Source organism: Cibotium barometz, chromosome 63 (genome assembly GCF_041138505.1).
Source record: "Cibotium barometz isolate CiBa-2024 chromosome 63, ASM4113850v1, whole genome shotgun sequence".
Taxonomy (NCBI): Eukaryota; Viridiplantae; Streptophyta; class Polypodiopsida; order Cyatheales; family Cibotiaceae; genus Cibotium; species Cibotium barometz.
In genome coordinates, this window is record NC_141108.1 from 30,628,733 (window position 1) to 30,637,855 (window position 9,123).

Sequence of the window (9,123 nt, forward strand, 5' to 3'; positions counted from 1 at the left end):
TTGAATAATCTCATAAAAAATAAACCTTTCCCAACATATGTACAATGGGCCAAACCATACAAAATTAAATATTTAGCACACATGTGCTTGGCTAGATATTCTTGTCCAATGTCCACCTTGGTTGTCTTGAATTCATGATCTATACTCAACATATCCACAATGTTAGATCACAATTACTTTGGAATCACTCACAAAAATTAAATCTAACACATGGAAATCATTCACTACCATGCTTCACACATGAACCATGCATCACGCATAATTAATTGGATTCACTCCCATGATAAAATATTCTGAAAAATTGCACTTCCGTGATACTAATTTCATGCAAATCGCCAATGAAATCATAGCTTCACCCTTTTAATAAATGAAACTAGAATGTCCTAATGCAAAAAAACTTCAAATCAAATTAAATACAACAACTAAACACATCCAATAGCACAAAACCATTTGTTTTTTGGAATAATTAACATTGGGGAATATTGGGTGATCCCAATAGCTTGGAATGGATGGATGGATGGAGCTAAGGCCTAGGTTAGTCACTAGTAGTGGTGCCAAATATGTCGAAGTTAAGAGCTTGCCTTGCCAATGTCGCATCCTCACTATATTGTCACACTGAAACACTCCTTTGTGAATGGGGTAAAGGGAGAGCTCTTTATGCCTTGATGGAGGCAACAAGTGGTGGTCCTTTGCGATGGTTCTCTCTCACAAACGAAGGGGAAGCTAAGGCAAGTAGAAATCCCACAATCAATCCTATCTAGAAAGCATCCAAACATTCAAGAAAGAAGAGGGTAGAGGAGAGCTCGCAAGTAATTTTTCATTTCTTAGTAAAAAATGACTTATATACACTAGGCTGACTAAATAAATGTTCCAGCCTCTTTCACCAATATTAAGCAAGTATGTACATGAAGTCCTTAGACTTTTCGTATTTGACATTAAGCACAAGGTAATGGCACTTTATATGTTCCAGTACCTTCTTACAAAAGGCAAGTGCCCGTTTGAGTGGGTAAGATGGCAAATCACCTTACGGCGGTAGGTTGGGCAAGTGAAACCATGTTAACCTAACATGTACCCATGTGTAAGCTAGGAGTGGAGCCAAGAGAGGATGCCTATTTATGATCAAGAGGACCCCTACTTATGACTAAAAAATACTTGGTGACCAAGAGGACCCCTACTGGAGGGTCGCTTAGTAAAGGTTAAATAGAAGACATGGTACAATGTCCCATAGGTTTATTGTATAGTTATGGAAGGTAAGCATATCATGGAATATATAACCAATTCTTTTTTTTAAACGGTTCACATGAGCATGGGCATTCAATTTTAAGGATTTGAGAGATTCTTTATTTTTAATAACATTTTTAGGATCACAATTTAGAGAATCTTACACCAGAAGAATACCAAAACAAACACTGAAATATTATTTTGTGTCATTAGGCTTACAAGTTGGAAGCTACAACTAAAAAATATGATGTAGTCTTCTTATTAAAGCTCAAACCATGTACTTTTTAGTTTGTCATGTAGGTTCTTTATAGTTGCAAGCACATCACAAAGGGACATGCCACTATTTCTTAAGGCAAGATTTATTTCTTGATTACTTCTTGATTAATGTTGAAAAGGTGCGCCAAATTTAGGCTTGGTGTGAGAGGCCCTCGAGCGAAGTGGCTGGGCTCGCTGGTTCGGTTGACCCCAATGTTAGTGTCATGGAGTAAGAGTTGAGGGAAAAGCATTGTACTGGTCGATGTCGAGTGGAACGAGTGGAAACCGGATCAGTCCTCACCATGCATCCCCATGCATTAAAATTTAATATTAATTAAAAATATGTGTATGTGTGTTTATTTATTTTATAAATGCACATGTATATATATGTATATGTCTCTGCATAGTTTTAAAAAATATGTGTGTATGTGTGTTTATTTATTTTATAAATGCACATGTATTTATAGGTATATGTCTCTGCATAGTTTTTAAATGCTTTGAATTAGAAGTTGATATTGCATTGACATGATGTATAGATATAGCATGTAGGTTGCCATCGCACGTTGTGAAGTATTTGTATAAGCCATGTTTTCAATTTTGTGTTTCTTTTATAATGGGGTGTCCACAAGGTTTTGAATTCAGTGTCCATAAGTTTTGAGTTTGGATTATCCTCGTGGGCTTGGAAATGGAATTCTGGGATCCAAGGAGGAGGCCGCCCAAGCATGCCACACTGTCGCTATGTGGACATGAGGGCACGTGGGTGGGGGCCTCACAGTGTGTGTGTGGCAGAGGTTAGGGGGACTAGTTTTAGGGGTTCCTTAGTACAATGCAGCTAGGGGGCGGGGGAGATAGGCCAGCTATAGGGCATTTGAGTTTTGCTATGTGGGCGCGAGTTCGAATCCCCTCTTCCAAAAGGGGTATATAAAGAAACGAACCCTCCTCATAAAAAATACAATGAAGGGTTTATTGTTATGAAAACCTACCTTTTTCTTTGTTCAAGTAAAGCATAGTGCCCCACAACCTCCATGTGAAAGGGCCCTTAGAGTTTGAGTTTGGGCTGGATGTCAGGAGACTCAATGTGAAAAGCTATAAGACTGCGATGAGGTGGTAATCATTTCCCTTGCAGTGGATGGGAAGGTAAGGTTGATATCATCTGCTAGGATGGCTCTGATCCCCTGCGATTGGGTCCATTTTTCTTCATGCACCCCTCCTCTACCATGGATCCCTCTGCCATGGGTACAGACAGCGTTGCCCACCCTGCTCACCACCAAGGGAAAGAAAAGCGTTCGGCTCGATTTCTCTGCAATCAGCTCCAGAGCTTCCGAAGGATTGTATTTATTGGATCAGAACCCATGGAAGCGACAGACGCTCCGTTTTGTAGGAAACCCGGACCTGGAGATTACCCTTGAAGAGCTCCCTGACAGGTCAGCCCTAGCTTCCCTTCTTAGACATTGTAGTAAACTTAGGGCCCTCTCTGATGGTAGGCTTGTGCATGCCCACATGTGCATACATGAACTTGAATATAACACATTCTTGGGGAACTGTCTTGTTCAAATGTACGGCAATTGTGGCAGCTTAGTGGATGCACGGGATGTGTTTGATTCGTTGCCCAACCCTAACTTGTTCTCATGGACTATACTGATTACTGGGTATGTGCAGAATGGGAGAGTCAAGGATGCATCAATGGTCTTTGACATGATGCCTGAACGGGATTTGGTGACATGGAATGCCATGATCGCTGCCAATGCCCGGAGTGGGCACAGCAAGGAAGCCTTTGAGCTTTATGATCGGATGCAGCTGGATGGTTTTGAACCGGATAACTTTACATTTGTTCCTGTCCTTGAAGCCTGCACAGACCTTGAAGACCTTGAGATTGGGCAGGCAGTCCACATTGCCATCATTGATGGTGGATACGAGCAAGATGTGGTAGTTGGTACTGCCTTGGTGAACATGTATGGAAAATGTGGAAGCTTAGATGATGCCATGTACGTCTTTAACAGAATGCACGAAAGGAATGTTGTCTGTTGGAATGCCATGATTACAGCATGTGTACAGAATGGAAGTTGTGAGGATGCTTTGGATCTGTTTTGTCAAATGAAAGGCGAGGGATTCAAGCCAAGCAATGTCACCTTCGTATGCCTTCTTGATGCCTGTGCCACCTTGGCTGCCTTGAAAGAAGGGCAAGAAATTCATAGGGCCATTGCTGACAGTGAATATGCTGAGGATGATATTGTGGGCACGGCCTTGGTACACATGTATGGTAAATGTGGAAATCTCCAGAATGCCAGGGATGCTTTCGACAGCATTCCAAGGAAGAATGTGGTTTCTTGGAGTGCTATGATTGCTGCTTGTGCCCAGTGTGAGAATGGAAAGGAAGCCTTGGACCTCTTCAAACAAATGGGTTTGGCTGGGGTGATACCTGACCGGGTCACCTATGTGTCCCTTCTAAACGCATGTGCTAGCCTTACAACTATATCAAATGGGCTGGAGATTCATGATGCCATAATCAAAGGTGGTTTTGAACAAGATGATGTTGTGGGGAATGCCCTTATTGATATGTATGGTAAGTGCGGTGGTGTGCATGAGGCGAGAAGCATATTTCTTCAAATGTCACTACGCAATGTGATTTCTTGGAGTGCAATGATGGCGGCATATGGTCAGAATGGGTATGGTGAAGATGCCTTGGATCTGTTCTATCAGATGCATGGTAATGGCATCAAGCCGAACTATGTAACATACCTTTGTGCTCTTGATGTTTGTGCAAGCATGGGAGCATTAGAAGAGGGCTTTCTTGTTCACGCTGCTATTGTTAATGATGGGTTTGAACACCATGTTGCTGTGGGTAGTGCTCTCATCATCATGTATGGTAAATGTCGAAGCCTAGATGATGCAAGGAATGCATTTGCGAGAACATCCCAACAGAATGTGGGTTTGTGGGGAGCAATAATTGCAGCTTGTACTCAGAATGGGCAAAGGACTGAAGCCTTGAATCTCTTCTATTTCATGCAGATGAAGGGCATCACAATGAACAACATTGTTTTTGCTTGCATTCTAGATGTATGTGCTGACCTGGCAGATCTAGAAGTGGGCCAGAAGCTACATGGTGCCATCATTAGTAGTGGGTACGAGCAAGATGTCCTGGTGGGCAATGCTCTCATGACTACGTATGGCAAGTGTGGAAGTCCTCAGAATGCATTGAGGGTCTTTTCCAGATTAGTTGAGAGGGATTCCATATCTTGGAATGCAGTAATTGCAGCATGTGCTCAGAATGGGCATGGCAAGGATGCTCTGGATCTTTATCATCAGATGCAGCTGGATGGTGTAAAGCCAGACAAGATTACTTTTGTAAGTGTCCTTACTGCATGCAGTCATACAGGAGAGGTGGATGAAGGAAGGCAATTCTTTGTCTCAATCACTAGAGATCATAGCATATCCCACACAGTGGAGCATTATGCCTGTATGATTGACCTACTGGGTCGTGCAGGGCACTTAGATGAGGCTGAGGATCTACTTGATACCATGCCATTGAAGGATGCACGTTCAACATGGCCAAGCCTTCTTGCTGCTTGCAGGATTCACAATGATGCCGAACGAGGAAGGCACGCTGCAAAATATTTAGTGAGATTGAATCCAGAAAACTCTACACCATACATAGCGCTGTCCAATACTTATGCTGCAGGCTGGCAGCTGGATTCAGGGTGAGCTGTGCCAAATTTGAATTAGACAGCGTTAAAGTTCCTTGCTATATTGAAGCAGGTTGTCCTGGACAGGGATACGAGTGTTTTTGGGAGCCATGGTCAGGAGCTTCTGAATCTGACAGCGCGTACCATTGTCCCCCTGCCTGTCTCCATCAACCTTGAATGAAAATCTTCCATCGCCATTGTCCATGACATCTGGGAGTGGTCCTAGGTTGGCGTGGTTTTCCAGAAAAGGGCTCCCGGCTTTGCGGTGGCATCATGGTTGCCGTTCTCTGAAAACCAGACTCCCAAGGGCTGTTGCTTGATTCATGTTGTGTGTATGCTTGAAGAACCTTTCTTGTCAGTTATGCAGATAAAACCATGTGCCTTTTTGCATGCAAGAGAGATGGAGAAGAGAGATGAAGAGAGAGAGAAGTGCACAGTACACATGATTGGGTCCCAATACCCACTGAAGTGCCTCCACCTCGGATGGTGTATTTGTTTTAGTGTTGCAATATACGATGAGTCCAACTGTTTGGGGCTGAATCTGCCCAATGACGACTGCATTTTCCTGAGGAGGAACACGTTGATGTTGATGCGGTATGGGTAGTTGGGCCGGGCTGAAACTGCTCACTTCCTTGCTGCCTTGCATTGACCTCTGTTATGGCTGTGTTTGCCTTCACCCAGGTTGCTAGCTGCAAGAGGACTTATGTAATCATCAAGTATGAGGAACCTGATCCAGGGGTTCACACACTACTATCTATTCTAATATGGCACCAAAATGTTTTTTGCATTTCCATTCAATATATTCTGTGAGATTTTCAAGAATAAGAGTGTTTTTCTAAGGTTTCATTTTAGAATGTAATGAGTAAAGCTTGAAAAAGTCAATGAAATAAATAACCCTCTCTATTTAAGGCAATGAAATGGTGACCTCCCATATACTTTCTATCACCCCTCCATATCCTCTCTATTTAAGGCAATGAAATGATGGCCCCCCATATGCTTTCTATTTGCATGCATTCACCCATATCCTTTCTATTTAGGGTCTCACAATTCTCTATAAAAGGCCTCAAAGGGCATTCAATGAGTAAAGGGAGGGAGAGAGAGGAGGAGACAAAGGGGGTGGGGGGAACTCAACTAAGGTTGTATTAATTAAATGCCACGTCGGTGGCATTTAATTAATACACCTACAATAGAAGTTGTGAATATACACGTTTAATGTGATTAAACACTTAAATTAAATGCACACAATTTATCCACTTAGATACACTTAAATATTAGACACCACACTAGGACAACCTCCCCGTACCAAGGTGCAAAATCTGAATACGGTTGTTCGGTCTCAAAACAACTGGTTTCAAATGATTTTTGACTTTTCCAAGTGATTTTAAAGCTTTTTCTGTTTCTCCAACTAACCATGGATAGCTTATGGGATTCTTTTTGTTTTTGCATGTATACATTTTCAAAATGATGTTATCATGGCTTTACTATTGGACATTGAAGACGGAATTCCATGAGTTTCACACCCATGTGGATATCTTCCATGATTTAGATCTGCATGTGTCTATAGATTTGTGGATATATTGTTATTATATTCTGGATAACCTAGTGCTAAACACATGAAGCACCCCCAAAGCATGTATATGATAACTACTCCTTGGTAATATGACATAAATTCCACCCTTGTCAATCGGTACATGTTCACACGACTTGTGTACAGGTCCATACAACACTCATACAGCTCTGAAACCTACTTTTAAAGCCTTGAAAACCCTAACACAGCTTGCTTTTAGCTTTTCCTCACATGTGCCGAATATCAAGTCTTGCTTGAAAGTGTTGCACCGACCTTGGAAGTTGATGATAAGCTTGGGAGAGGGCGTGGAAGGAGCCAACCGGCTCTCTGGTGAAGGTGGCTAGCTCTTTATGTGTTCAAATTAGTTACTTTCCATAATATAAAATAAGTGATAATAATATGCTTTGCTTCTAATATGCGTCTAAAAAATAGGTGGTTGATTCCGGTTCAAAAAGTAGTTTAAGAACATAAATACTTTTGCCTGGTCATTTTATTATTAACTTGCTCACCCATTAATAATGATGTGAATACGCCCCAAGAATAATGTATGAAGGCCACATAATTGTTCTTCATACAGTCCAATGACTTGATGGTGGGCACACATCTAGTGTAGTCCAAAGCTTGAGTTGTGTTCATGGGTGTCCAGGAAGATGTTCAGTGTGCTTGGAATTCAAATTTGGATAATCTCCCCTAAAAGCTTGTGGAAAAGTCCATAAAATTTAAAAAATACTCATAAATACCTATAAATTTAAACAATGGTGACATTTTCTCTCTCTTCAAAATAGTTGTCCTCAATTGCAAGAGAAGTCATATAGTCCATAACTTCTCTATAATCTTGAGATCCAAGACCATCAAGTCTTGCATGATCCAAAAGTCCTTGACTTCCAAAACACTGGATAAAGGATTGATCATGTTAAAGTAATCAAAACAAAATCATGTCTTCACAAGATAGATCCATTTTCCTAGAAAATAAATCTAGGAGTCCATAATGTCAATCCATAAAACTATAGATGGATCCATATTCCTAGAAAATAAATCCAATAATCTACAACACAATCGTTAGGTTGAAGTTAACCAATGTAGAATCCTATCTCTGTAAGGAAATTCATAAGAAGCAAGAATCCATACTTCAATTGGCCTTGCCATATACTCATCATTGATATCATTAAATCGTAAATAGGATATGAGCTAACTATATTGCCAAAGCTTCATCATAAGCTTACATGAGATACCAATGAGAAAATCCAGACACAAATGTGTCTTCAAAATTCAAAATTTTCCACACCACCTCAATACACCATGTCTACATAGTTGATATTCCCCAGACACCATGACCACATGTGTACTCAACTTGGAATTAATATAGGAAGTTGACTCCATGGGTCAAGATCCTAAGTCCTTTGCCATTACACTAAGAAGAATGACATCATGGTTCGTTGCCCTATGTCCTATGTTGTTGCACTAAGAAAGATAACACCATGGGCCATTGCCCTATGTCCTATGCTATTGCACTAATAAAGGTGACACCACCAACCGTTGCCATGTGCCCAAAATAGGGGACATGCCCACGATCCTAGGTCATACTGCCATGTCCTTGGACTCCATATGGGCCTTGCCCACATGATCCATATACATGTTTGAGAGCAACATGCCCCACATGTCTCCATGAATCATCTTGAGCATTCGTACCTAATGCCACAACAAGCATAGATAGTGCTAAAGTAGGTGTCGTTATAAAAACACACCACTATTGCCTATGTGTGCCATGTCGGGACGAAGAGCTCTTAAAAAATGATGTACCAAAATGATCCTCTCGCATTGATTTCGAGAAGACAAAAGATGTTCAAATGTAAATGCTATCATATCATCTTCTCGGAACAATCCCAGTACGGATCATCCGTTACGCCATTATGCAGTTATCATTACTTAATTTAACTTAACACGACATTTTTTGTAACCAAAAAAACACCGTGTGTGTGTGTGTGTGTATAAAGATTATTTATATATAATGCGGAGTTGGCTATAGACTCAATCTCTGCCCGTACAAAATTTGTATCTTCTCCAAGAAAAACTATTTTATTCAGGGTTATATAATCCCTAAGAAATCTAAATAATCTATACTGAAAGACACGATATGGAGTAAGGGTAGAGCATAACACTAGCTCGTGTGAATAACTTCGAGTCAGATGAGTACCATCATCATCGTAACATTTTCCCAGAACCTAGAAGTCAAGCTATAATAGGTGTGGACTCGCCCTCTCTCACTCTGTAGTACCACAAATAGCATCGGTCCACTTGACCAGTCATAGTATAAAGGTGGATCAAGGCGGGTTATGACTTTGGTTCTCAGATGAATAGGTGCTCAAAAGAGTTCGCAACATGATCCAACTCCTTGGA

The 9,123-nt window shown here is 41.1% G+C and overlaps 1 pseudogene across 2 annotated transcripts; it reads left to right on the forward strand.

Annotated features, from left to right (window-relative positions):
- The first annotated feature begins 2,562 nt into the window (after positions 1 to 2,562).
- On the forward strand, positions 2,563 to 5,981 carry LOC147603940 (pentatricopeptide repeat-containing protein At3g09040, mitochondrial pseudogene; annotated as a pseudogene). 2 transcript variants are annotated; one of them, XR_015265569.1, is made up of 2 exons: positions 2,563 to 2,900; positions 3,136 to 5,981. The product of XR_015265569.1 is annotated as a pentatricopeptide repeat-containing protein At3g09040, mitochondrial pseudogene, transcript variant X2 (transcript). The 2 variants fall into 2 exon arrangements; XR_015265568.1 differs by having other exon boundaries at positions 2,583 to 5,981.
- Positions 5,982 to 9,123: the final 3,142 nt, after the last annotated feature.